Here is an 11,473-nt window from a genome sequence, read left to right on the forward strand (position 1 = left end):
CATTGGCAGCTCATAATGGTTGGAATGTACATCAGTTGGACAGACTACGTTCTTGAATGGAGATTTGCATGAGGAGGTGTATGTATCGCAGCCTCGTGGTTTTGTTCAAAGAGGGCAGGAAAACAAAGTGTGCAGGTTGAAAAAGGCTTTATACGGTTTAAAGCAAGCTCCACGAGCTTGGTATGAAAAAATACATACATATTTGACTGCACATGGTTTTTAGAATAGTCCAACAGAAAGCACTTTATATGTTAAACGTGTGGATGATGTACATCTAATCATTGCTCTCTATGTCGATGACATGCTGCTCACAGGACCAAATGAGAGTCATATTGTTGATTTTAAGGATGATTTGAATGCCTCTTTTGAGATATCAGATTTGGGGCATTTGCATCATTATTTGGGGATACAATTTAAGCAGTGTGATGGAGGTATTGCTTTGTGTCAGACAAAGTATATTGAGACATTGTTGCGGAGATTTGGCCTTGAAGACTGTAAGCCTATTGCTACTCCAATGGAGACAGGTTTGAAGTTGAGTCTTCATGATGCTGGAGATCACTTTGATGTCACACTCTATCAAACAGCTTTTGGTTGCCTCATTTATGTATGCATTACGAGGCCGGACATTGAGTTTGCAGTCTCATAGGTGAGCAGGTTTATGCATAGACTAGGGTCTCAGCATTGGAAGGCAGTTAAATGTATCTTTCGCTACTTGTGGCACCATACATCTTGGGCTGTTTTATCCCAAGGGGGGATCGTTGCCGCCATATTTACATGCTTTTTCAGACTCAGATTGGGTTGGTTGCTATGACACAAGAGTGTCCACAAGTGGTTTTTGTTTCATGCTCGATAGCTCATGCATATCTTGGTTGAGCAAGAAGCAACCTACTATGGCCACTTCTAGTTGTGAAGCTGAGTATAGAGCAGCTTTTAACAGCTACGGTTGAGTGTGTGTGGCTCCCTGTCCAACACCCAACTCAGCCCCCATAAGCTGTCTAGTCTGCCACCTCTATCTACACTGACAGTCAGAGCGCATTGGCAGTTCCGAGAAACCCAATTTTTCATGCTCGCACAAAGCACATTAAGGTGCATTATCACTATGTCAGGGAGAGACTCTCAATAGGAGAGATCAGCTTGGCCTATGTGCCAACACAAGACAACCTCATCGATCTTTTCACAAAGGCGCTTCCTCGTGAGGAGTTCAAAGCTTTCCACAAAGCTTTGGGATTGCTCCCCTTTGTGGACTGATCTACTTCGAGCATGGCACTTCCCTATACATGAGTGCCATCTCTCGTTCACACCATCACTCTGAGGGGGGATTTTTTGCCATATATATAGGTAGTGATGTGTGTGAACACACTTAGGACCGTCGGGGCACTTTTTCCCTCTTTAGGAGGTTTTTTCCCCCGGATTGTATATACGCCCATTCTTCTAGGGCTAACTCATCTTTGTACATTGACATAATCTAACACATTGTGTGTTGTATGCATTCTTGCTTCTTCTTCTCCAAGCTTTGTGTGCATTCCTGCAACCCTAATTCCAACAGTTTTGGAGCACTAAAATAAGGGTCTTTTCTAATGTGACGTGATAGGGAGCTGTATCAGTCCCTAATTGCAAGATTGAACCACCAATTGTGTCCAATGGCTGGGATTTGAACTAATTAATCACCAATTAGTGACAATTAATCACCAATTAGTGATAATTAATCACTGTTAGAGGTGCAAAAAATAGAGCAAATTGGAGCATTAAATTCAAGACCCTTTGCTTCTTCAATGCAAAATGCTTCAAGGCTGATGTGTAGCAATATGTCTAGTTGTGATTTAAGACAAGAAGTATGAGATTTGATTAAGTATCAAAATATTAATAGCTCTCTTACTGATGTACCTTTTTGTGGAGCATTCAAGCTGAGATCTGCATGTTGGAGCGGTTTTCTTCATTATGCCTTGAGCTTTTGAGTTAGTGGCTAAACCTAGAGTGTTTGGGTTCACGCACATTCTAATGTACTTAGTTGATGTTTTTATCATTATGAGTTTTTTTATTATTAAGGATCATTGCATTTATTTTAGTTGATGTTCATGGATTTTGGATTTTTTAATCACTTTGGCTATCATATTGTTTGTTGAAAATCCACATGCCATTATACCCAAACATGCTTTGATGGTGACCAAACTTTGCGAGCATGTTTGGGTATGATGGTATGGGGAAGAGCAGGATTTTTCATGGCCTCTCAAGCACCAAGAGACTTCAAAAATCCTCACTGGGCGCTAATTTTGCTAACCCAAACATGCTCCGATGGTGACCAAACTTTGCGAGCATGTAGAGGCGGGTCCCCTCCACATGCTCGCAAAGCTTGGTCACCATCGGAGCATGTTTGGGTATGATGACATGGGGATTTTCAACAAACAATATGATAGCCAAAGTGTTAAAAAATCCAAAATCCATCAACATCAACTAAACTGCAATGATCCTTAATAATAAAAAAAACTCATAATGATAAAAACATCAACTAAGTAGATTAGAATGTGAGCTAACCCAACCACTCTAAGTTTAGCCACTAACTCAAAAGATCAAGGCATGATGAAAATGAGCTACCCCAGCTATTCTAAGGTTAGTCATTGCTAATAAATCTATGTACAATGTAAGTGAGCTAACCCAACTAGTCTGAGTTTAGTCACTATTAAGATAGAGATCTAGTCATCATCAGCAGCACCCTCTCTAGCTCTCAAATGCTCTAGAATTCTCTCATGGTCATCCACTAGAAGCTGAAAATGAGGGCGAGAACTCTGTTTTCAGCTCTGTACTTGATCAAGAGTGAGCCTGGTAGTGATTTGCTCCATAAAGTGAGCCACCATTTCCTAGAATCAGGCCCTTGAATCTCTCATCTACCAAGATGCTCCATGATTTGAATCTACCTCCCTGGATGAATTCTTTTGCCTTCTTACTGCCTTCTTACTACCTTCCTGGATGAATTCTTTCGCCTTCTTATTGCGTGGTGAATCTGGCTTTTGACCTTTGAACCATATGCCCTATTCCCCAATGTCTAATACATGGCATTTTGGTGTATATATCAACACCCTCTCTCAACAAAATATCCATGACTCTAGTGATGACAATTCTAGTCCTAGGTAGTGTTTACAATGATGAGTATGATGAGCATGGTGGTGCCCATAGGTCTTACCTCAGGTAGGTTTACAATGCCATGTATGATGACAGATGCTAGGCCCAATTAGAACTTACAATACTGTTTATGATGACCATCCAAGTGCCCAAGGGTCTTACTCATGGAGGTTTGCAATGTCAGGTATGATGGTTGATGCTTGTGGCTAGTTATGTTTACAATGAGTTTAGGATGAAGGGAATGACCACAGTTGTAAATGGTCTAGAAAGCCTAATCGTTGTCTACTATGACCAAGTTAGCATTTATTGAGGATCTTTCTTCTTTCGTAGTTTCTTCCTCACTTGAATCTTCACCTACAAGTAAAAACTTTTGAGCCCTTTCTCTAGCAAATCATTCCTTCTCTTCATGACCTGGTTTTCCACATAAGTTACAAGACTTCTTTGGAAACTCTTTCTTCTTGAATGATTCTTTGAAGTTCCTTTTGGTGAAGTAGACCTCATCCTCGATAATGCTACTCCTTTTTGTATTTTAATCTTCTTCTCCTCTTCCAAAAGAGAAGCAGTGATGTCAACAATCTTTGGAGAAGGTACATTTGTGAGAGTGGTGACTATATTTCCATAGTCTTCTTGGGGTAATCTTTTCAATAATAATGCAATACATACATATTATTTCATGTTTAGCTTAATCCCTGCAAGATGAGTTGTTAGACTCTTCATATGATTTAGGTGAGAAGCAAGAGATTCTACCCTATTTAACTTAAGCTCAAAAAATTGAATGAGAAGACTGATTTTGGAGCTCTTGGCTTGAGCACCAAACAGTTTTCCCAACTCCTCCTCCAAGCTTCAAATGCAGATTCCTTTCCATCAATATGATGGATGAACTGGTCACACTAAGTCCCAAGCTATTATGGTAAGAGCCTTCTCATCTTTCCCAACTTAAATTGATTCACCCCCTGGTGTTAGGCTTCTTTTCCTTACCATTGGCTATGTTCCACAACCCCTTTTTCATGATAGCGAATTTGATCTTTGTCTGCCAAGTGTGGAATGAGTGGCCTTTAAATTTGTCTATTTTAGATGAGATAGCCATGTGCAAATCGGAAGGTCTTACCTCTGAGTTTTATAAATCTCAGGGCAGTATCTAATCCCTTACCAAAGATTAAGAGATAAGTGCAAAAACTGCTTCCAAAAACATCAAAATACATTTGGAGCGAGGTTTTGGAACACTAAGACAAGGGTCTTTTCATGGTGCATCATAAAGAGCCATAACAAGTAGTTGGTATCCCCATCAACTAAAAGTATCTTGATTACATCACTGCTACCATTCTACCTACAAATAACTAAATATCCCAACTACCCACAACAAGTACTGTCAATGCACACTGAATGCAATTAAAATGGTTGCTACCATACTAGATTACTAATGACAATGAAAGCCTATAAAGTATATGAAAAGTTATAGTGTAGAGTGTTGAAATGATACATAGCAGGATTGTAGAAATCGATGATAATGTTGATGATGTTATCGAAGCTGTTAAAAAGATGAACTTGAAGATGCATATTGTTAAATATGATGACGGTACTCTCTCTACACACCAAATTCTGACATTGTTGTGCAAAAATTACTAAAATTTAAAAAAAAAAGTTGAAATTGACACCCTCGAGATGCCTACCTTATAGTATGCAAATGAGCCCCAAAATGTTTTAAAATGCACAAAATTTTTGTTAACGTAATTAACATCACACTATACGGTATACTTTCTCCACCTAAGAGGGTAGCTCAATTTAAGACGATCGAAAGATTAACTCGAGGAGAAGATAACAAGGGGGTGAGGGCCAAGAGGACCTAAATTGTTAGAGTGGAAAGGAAATCAATGTAGCAACACACACATAGATGTAGCAAGTAAGCAAAGATAGATGGAAGCACAACACTCAAAGTAGATTGATGAGAATGAGTGAAGTGATAGGGAGCTGTATTAGGTCCCTAATTATAGAATTGAACCACCAATTGTGCCCAATGGTTGGGATTTAAGCTAATTAATCACCAATTAGTGATAATTAATTACTATTAGAGATGCAAAAAACAGAGTAAATTGGAGCATTAAATTCAAAACCCTCTACTTCTCCAGATGCAAAATGCCTCAGGGTTGATGTGTAGCAATGTGTCTAGCTGTGATTGAAGACAAGAAGTATGAGATTTGATGAAGTATCAAAAGATTAATAGCTTTCTTACTGATGTACCTTTCTGTGGAGCATACAGGCTGAGATCTTCAGATGCTGGAGTCATTTTCTTCATTATGCCTTGATCTTTTGAGTTAGTGGCTAAACCCAGAGTGGTTGGGTTAGCTCACATTCTAATGTACTATTGATGTTTTTATCATTATGAGTTTTTATTATTATTAAGGATCATTGCATTTTAGTTGATGTTCATGGATTTTGGATTTTTTAAACACTTTGGCTATCATATTATTTGTTGAAAATCCGCATTCCACCATACCTAAACATGCTCCGATGGTGACCAAACTTTGTAAGCATGTGGGGGGGGACTGCCCCCACATGCTCCAAATATTTGGTCACCATCGGAGCATGTTTGGGTACGATGGTATGGGGAAGAGCCAGATTTTCCATGGCCTCTCAAGCACCAAGAGACTTGAAAAATCCACACTGAGCGCTAATTGCTAACCCAAACTTGCTCCGATGATGCCCAAACTTTGCGAGCATGTGGGGGCGGGTCTCCCTCACATGCTCGCAAAGTTTGGTCATCGTTGGAGCATGTTTGGGTATGATGGTTGGGGATTTTCAACAAACAATATGATAGCCAAAGTGTTTAAAAAATCCAAAATCCATCAACATCAACTAAATTGCAATGATCCTTAATAAAAAAAACTCAATGATAAAAACATCAACTAAGTAGATTAGAATGTGAGCTAACCCAACCACTCTGGGTTTAGCCACTAACTCAAAAGATCAAGGCATAATGAAAACGAGCTACCCTAGCTATTCTAAGGTTAGTCATTGCTAATACATCTATGTACAATGTAAGTGAGCTACAACTAGTTTGAGTTTAGTCACTTTCAAGATAGAGATCTAGTCAGCAGCACCTCTCTAGCTCTCAAATGCTCTAGAATTCTCTCATGGTCATCCACTAGAAGCCAAAAACGAGGGCGAGAACTCTATTTTCAGCTTTGTACTCGATCAAGAGTGAGCTTGGTAGCAACCGCTAGATGAGAGAATACAAATGCCTTTAGCTCCCACTTCCACCTGCTCTGCTGGAACTCAAGACTCCCCCGATGAAGTTGAATCTGCTGGTAGAACCGGCCTGCCACAATCATGATATGGGTGTCAAAAGAAAACCCACGATCATCCATTGTATCCTAGTCAAGGATGCACTTTGAGCTAATGCAATTTATCAGATAGTAGTCTACTCCCTCGCTTTTGCCCTCATTGGCAATAACAGCAAGTACATCACCCTCCTTTAGCAAATTTGTTAGGTCATCATAACTGGCCATGAACACAAGACCTGTGTGCCCATTGGACAATGCAAGATGTGAAGGATGCTCAGGGGAGAGGACTGTCTGTATCCATGCATCTTCCCATCCTCTCGAGGCACAATGTGACCAATCCTCATCCATACATGCTCCACAAAAGCATGCCAACCATCATGTGTAAATCGTGGGGGCTGCCATGCACGTGCTCCTAATGGAATGTAAGCCCAAGATGCCAGGTACTGTGTCACATCATGGGAGGCTCTACGATCAATCATGCCACCATCCACATGCCAAAAAAATCTCCTGACCATTTGAGCATCATGTTTGGGATAGAATGATGCTGCACTCCCACACAAATGTTGGGAGTAGCACTCAACCACGTGGCCCACATCTCCGAACTGCTCACACATTTCACATAAGCACCCGCACCATCATGATCTCCCTTCCAGTGACCAGTCTCAAAGAATGACCAAATCACTAGGATACTAGACTTCACATGCCACCTATAAACCCATAAAACAAAGTCTTAGTTATTGTTTTCTTTAAGATAATCTAGCTTATTTAAATTAATTACGAATATAAGAGAACCATAAGTACTACCTCTAGAACCAATAGAAATGTCGTGTGTGATGACTTGAACTGTGCGTCATAGCCATTCGACCAAACCCATCACACTGGCCATGTGTGATCCCACAATCTCGTAAAAAATCATCATGGAGACAAAAACAATGTTACACAAAATGTGCATCATGTGAACGATCATCACTGATATAGAAATGACACTCTCAAATAATGACACGGGCCTCGGGGGTACTCGCTATCCCATCTACATGGGCCTCTGCATGTTGATAGCTAATGTTTGTGGACCATAACAGCAACCTGGTGAGGTAAGCAAGAGAGACGATTAGGACACAAAAAATTGTTGACATTCATGGTGGATCAAATGCTAGCATTAACATGATGGATTAAGCCTAAAGTAACACAAGAAAATGTGATTACCACTAATCAATATAATTAACAAAATGGACAGCATAATGATGTGAAAATGAGCAATGTTTACTCATGAGTATGAGCCTCATTATAAAGGCTGTGAGTATATCTAATTAGGTAACCCTAATCCAATTTAACACTAATGAGGTGCTCCCCAAAATCTCTCCTTGATTTTCTCCATAAAGTGAGCCACCATCTCCTAGAATGAGGCCCTTGAATCTCTCATCTACCAAGATGTTCCACAATTTGAATCTACCTCTCTGGATGAGTTCTTTTACCTTCTTACTACCTGGTGAATCTGGCTTTTGACCTTTCAACCATATGCCCTATGCCCCAATGTCTAATACATGGTATTTTGGTATATATATCAACACCCTCCCTCAACAAAATATCCATGACTCTAGTGATGACAATGCTAGTCCTAGGTACTGTTTACAATTATGAGTATGATGACCATGGTGGTGCCCGTAGGTCTTACCTTAGGTAGGTTTACAATGCCATGTAAGATGACAGATGCTAGGCCCAATTACAACTTACAATACTGTTTATGATGACCATCTAAGATCTTGTGGGTTTTACTCATGGAGTTTTGCAATGTCAGGTATGAATGTTGATGCTAGTGGCTAGTTATGTTTACAATGAGTTTAGGATAGAGGGAATGACCATAGTTGTAAATGGTCTAGAAAGCTGAATCGTCATCTACTATGACCAAGTTAGCATCAATTGAGGATCTTTATTCTCTCGTAGTTTCTTCTTCACTTGAGTCTTCACCTACAAGTAAAGCCTTTTGAGCCCTTTCTCTAGCAAAGCATTCCTTCTCTTCATGACCTGGTTTTCCACATAAGTTACAAGACTTCTTTGGAAACTTTTTCTTCTAGAATGATTCTTTGAAGTTCCTTTTGGTGAAGTAGACCTCGTCCTAGATAATGCTATTGCTTTGTCTTTTAATCTTCTTCTCCTCTTCTAAAAGAGAAGCAGTGATGTTAGCAATCTTTGGAGAAGGTACATTTATGAGAGTGGTGACTATATTTCCATAGTCTTCTTGGGGTAATCTTTTCAATAATAATGCAATACATACATATTATTTCATGTTTAGCTTAATCCCTGCAAGATGAGTTGTTAGACTCTTCATATGATTTAGGTGAGAATAAAGACATTCTCCCCTATTTAACTTCAGCACAAAAAACTAAATGAGAAGACTGATTTTGGAGCTCTTGGCTTGAGCACCAAATAGTTTTTCCAACTCCTCCCAAGCTTCAAATGCAGATTCCTTTCCATCAATATGATGGATGAATTGGTCACTAAGTCCCAAGCTATTATGCAAGAGCCTTCTCATCTTTCCCAACCCATATTGATTCACCCTCCCTCGTGTTAGGCTTCTTTTCCTTACCATTGGCTATCTTCCACAACCCCTTTTTCATGATTTAGTGCTTAATTCCAAAGATTAAGAGAAGTGAAAAAAATGCCTCCAAAAACATCAAAACAGTGAATAGGCCCATTTGGAGCGGGGTTTTGGAGCACTAAAACAAGGGTCTTTTCCAATGTGAAGTGATAGGGAGCTGTATCAGGTTCCTAATTGCAAGATTGAACCACCAATTGTGCCCAATGGCTGGGATTTGAGCTAATTAATCACCAATTAGTGACACTTAAATATTGTTAGAGATGCAAAAAACAGAGTAAATTGGAGAATTAAATTCAAGACCCTCTGCTTCTTCGAATGCAAAATGCTTCAAGACTGATGTGTAGCAATGTGTTTGGTTGTGATTCAAGGCAAGAAGAATGATATTTGATGAAGTATTAAAAGATTAATAGCTCTCTTACTGATGTACCTTTCTATGGAGCATACAGGCTGAGATCTTCATGTTGGAGTCATTTTCTTTATTATGCCTTGATCTTTTGAGTTAGTGGCTAAACCTAAAGTGGTTGGGTTAGCTCACATTCTAATGTACTTAGTTGATGTATTTATCATTATGAGTTTTTTTGTTATTAAGGATCATTGAATTTTAGTTGATGTTCATGGATTTTGGATTTTTTAAACACTTTGGCTATCATATTGTTTGTTGAAAATCTGCATGCCATCATACCTAAACATGCTTCGATGGTGACCAAACTTTGTGAGCATGTGGGGGGACCCGCCCCCACATGCTCAAAACATTTGGTCACCATCGGAGCATGTTTGGGTATGATGGTATGGGGAAGAGCGGGATTTTTCATGGCCTCTCAAGCACCAAGAGACTTGCAAAATCCACACTGGGTGCTAATTGCTAACCCAAACATGCTCTGATGGTGGTGACCAAACTTTGTGAGCATGTGGGGGCAGATTCCCTCCACATGCTCGCAAAGTTTGGTCATCATCAAAGCATGTTTGGGTATGATGGCATGGGGATTTCCAGCAAACAATATGATAGCCAAAGTGTTTAAAAAAATCCAAAATCCATGAACATCAACTAAAATGCAACGATTCTTAATAAAAAAAACTCATAATGATAAAAACATCAACTAAGTACATTAGAATGTGAGCTAACCCAACCACTCTGGGTTTAGCGACTAACTAAAAAGATCAAGGCATAATGAAAATGAGCTACCCCAACTATTCTGAGGTTAGTCACTCTGCCAATAAATCTATGTACAATGTAAGTGAGCTAACCCACCTAGTTTGAGTTTAGTCACTATCAAGATAGAGATCTAGTCAGCACAGCACCCTCTCTAGCTCTCAAATGCTCTAGAATTATCTCATGGTCATCCACTAGAAGCCAAAAACAAGGGCAAGAACTCTGTTTTCAGCTGTGTACTCGATCAAGAGTGAGCCTGGTAGCAACCACTAGATGAGAGAATTGAAATGCCTCTAGCTCCCACTTCCACTGCTGGAACTCAAGACTCCCCTGATGAAGTTGAATCTGCTAGTAGAACCGGCCTTCCATAATCATGCTATGGGTGTCAAAAGAAAACCCATGATCATCCATTGTATCCTGGTCAAGGCACTTTGACCTAGTGCAATTCATCAGATAGTAGTCTACTCCCTTGCTATTGCCCTCATCGGCAATAAGAGCAAAAATATCACCTTCTTGTAGAGCAAATCTGTTAGGTCATCATAGCTGGCCATGAACATAGGACATATGTGCTCGTCGGATAACACAAGATGTGAAGGCTCAGGGGAGAGGACTGTCTGTATCCATGCATCTTCCCATCCTCTCGAGGCACAATGTGACCAATCGCCATCCATACATGCTCCACAGAAGCATGCCAACCATCCTGTGTAAATCGTGGGGGCCACCATGCACGTGCTCCTAATGGAATGTAATCCCAAGGTGCCAGGTACTGTGTCACAATCATGGGAAGCTCTACGATCAATCACACAACCATCCACATGCCAAAAATATCTCCTGACAATCCGAGCATCACGTTTGGGATACGATGATGCTGCACCCCCACACAAATGTTGGGAGCACCACTCGACCATGTGGCCCGTAACTCTGAACCGCTCAGCATCCTACTGCAGTTGATGATGTCTTAGGGCACGTTACCATCATGATCTCCCTTGCCGTGACCAGTCTCAAAGAATGACCAAATCACTGGGATACTATACTGCACATGCCACCTATAAACCCATAAAACAAATTCTTATTGTTTTCTTTAAGATGTTCTAGTGAATTTAGTTTAATTGCAAATATAAGAGAACCATAAGTACTACCTCTAGAGCCAATAGAACTATCGAGACGACTTGAACTATGTGCCACAGCTATCCGACCAAACCCATCACTGGCCATGTGTGATCCCACAATCTCGTAAAAAATTATCACGGAGACGAAAACAGTGTTGCACAAAATGTGCATCATGTGAACGGCCATCACTAATATAGAAATGATACTCTCAAATAATGA

Source organism: Cibotium barometz, chromosome 18, assembly GCF_041138505.1.
Source record: "Cibotium barometz isolate CiBa-2024 chromosome 18, ASM4113850v1, whole genome shotgun sequence".
In the NCBI taxonomy this organism is placed as follows: domain Eukaryota; kingdom Viridiplantae; phylum Streptophyta; class Polypodiopsida; order Cyatheales; family Cibotiaceae; genus Cibotium; species Cibotium barometz.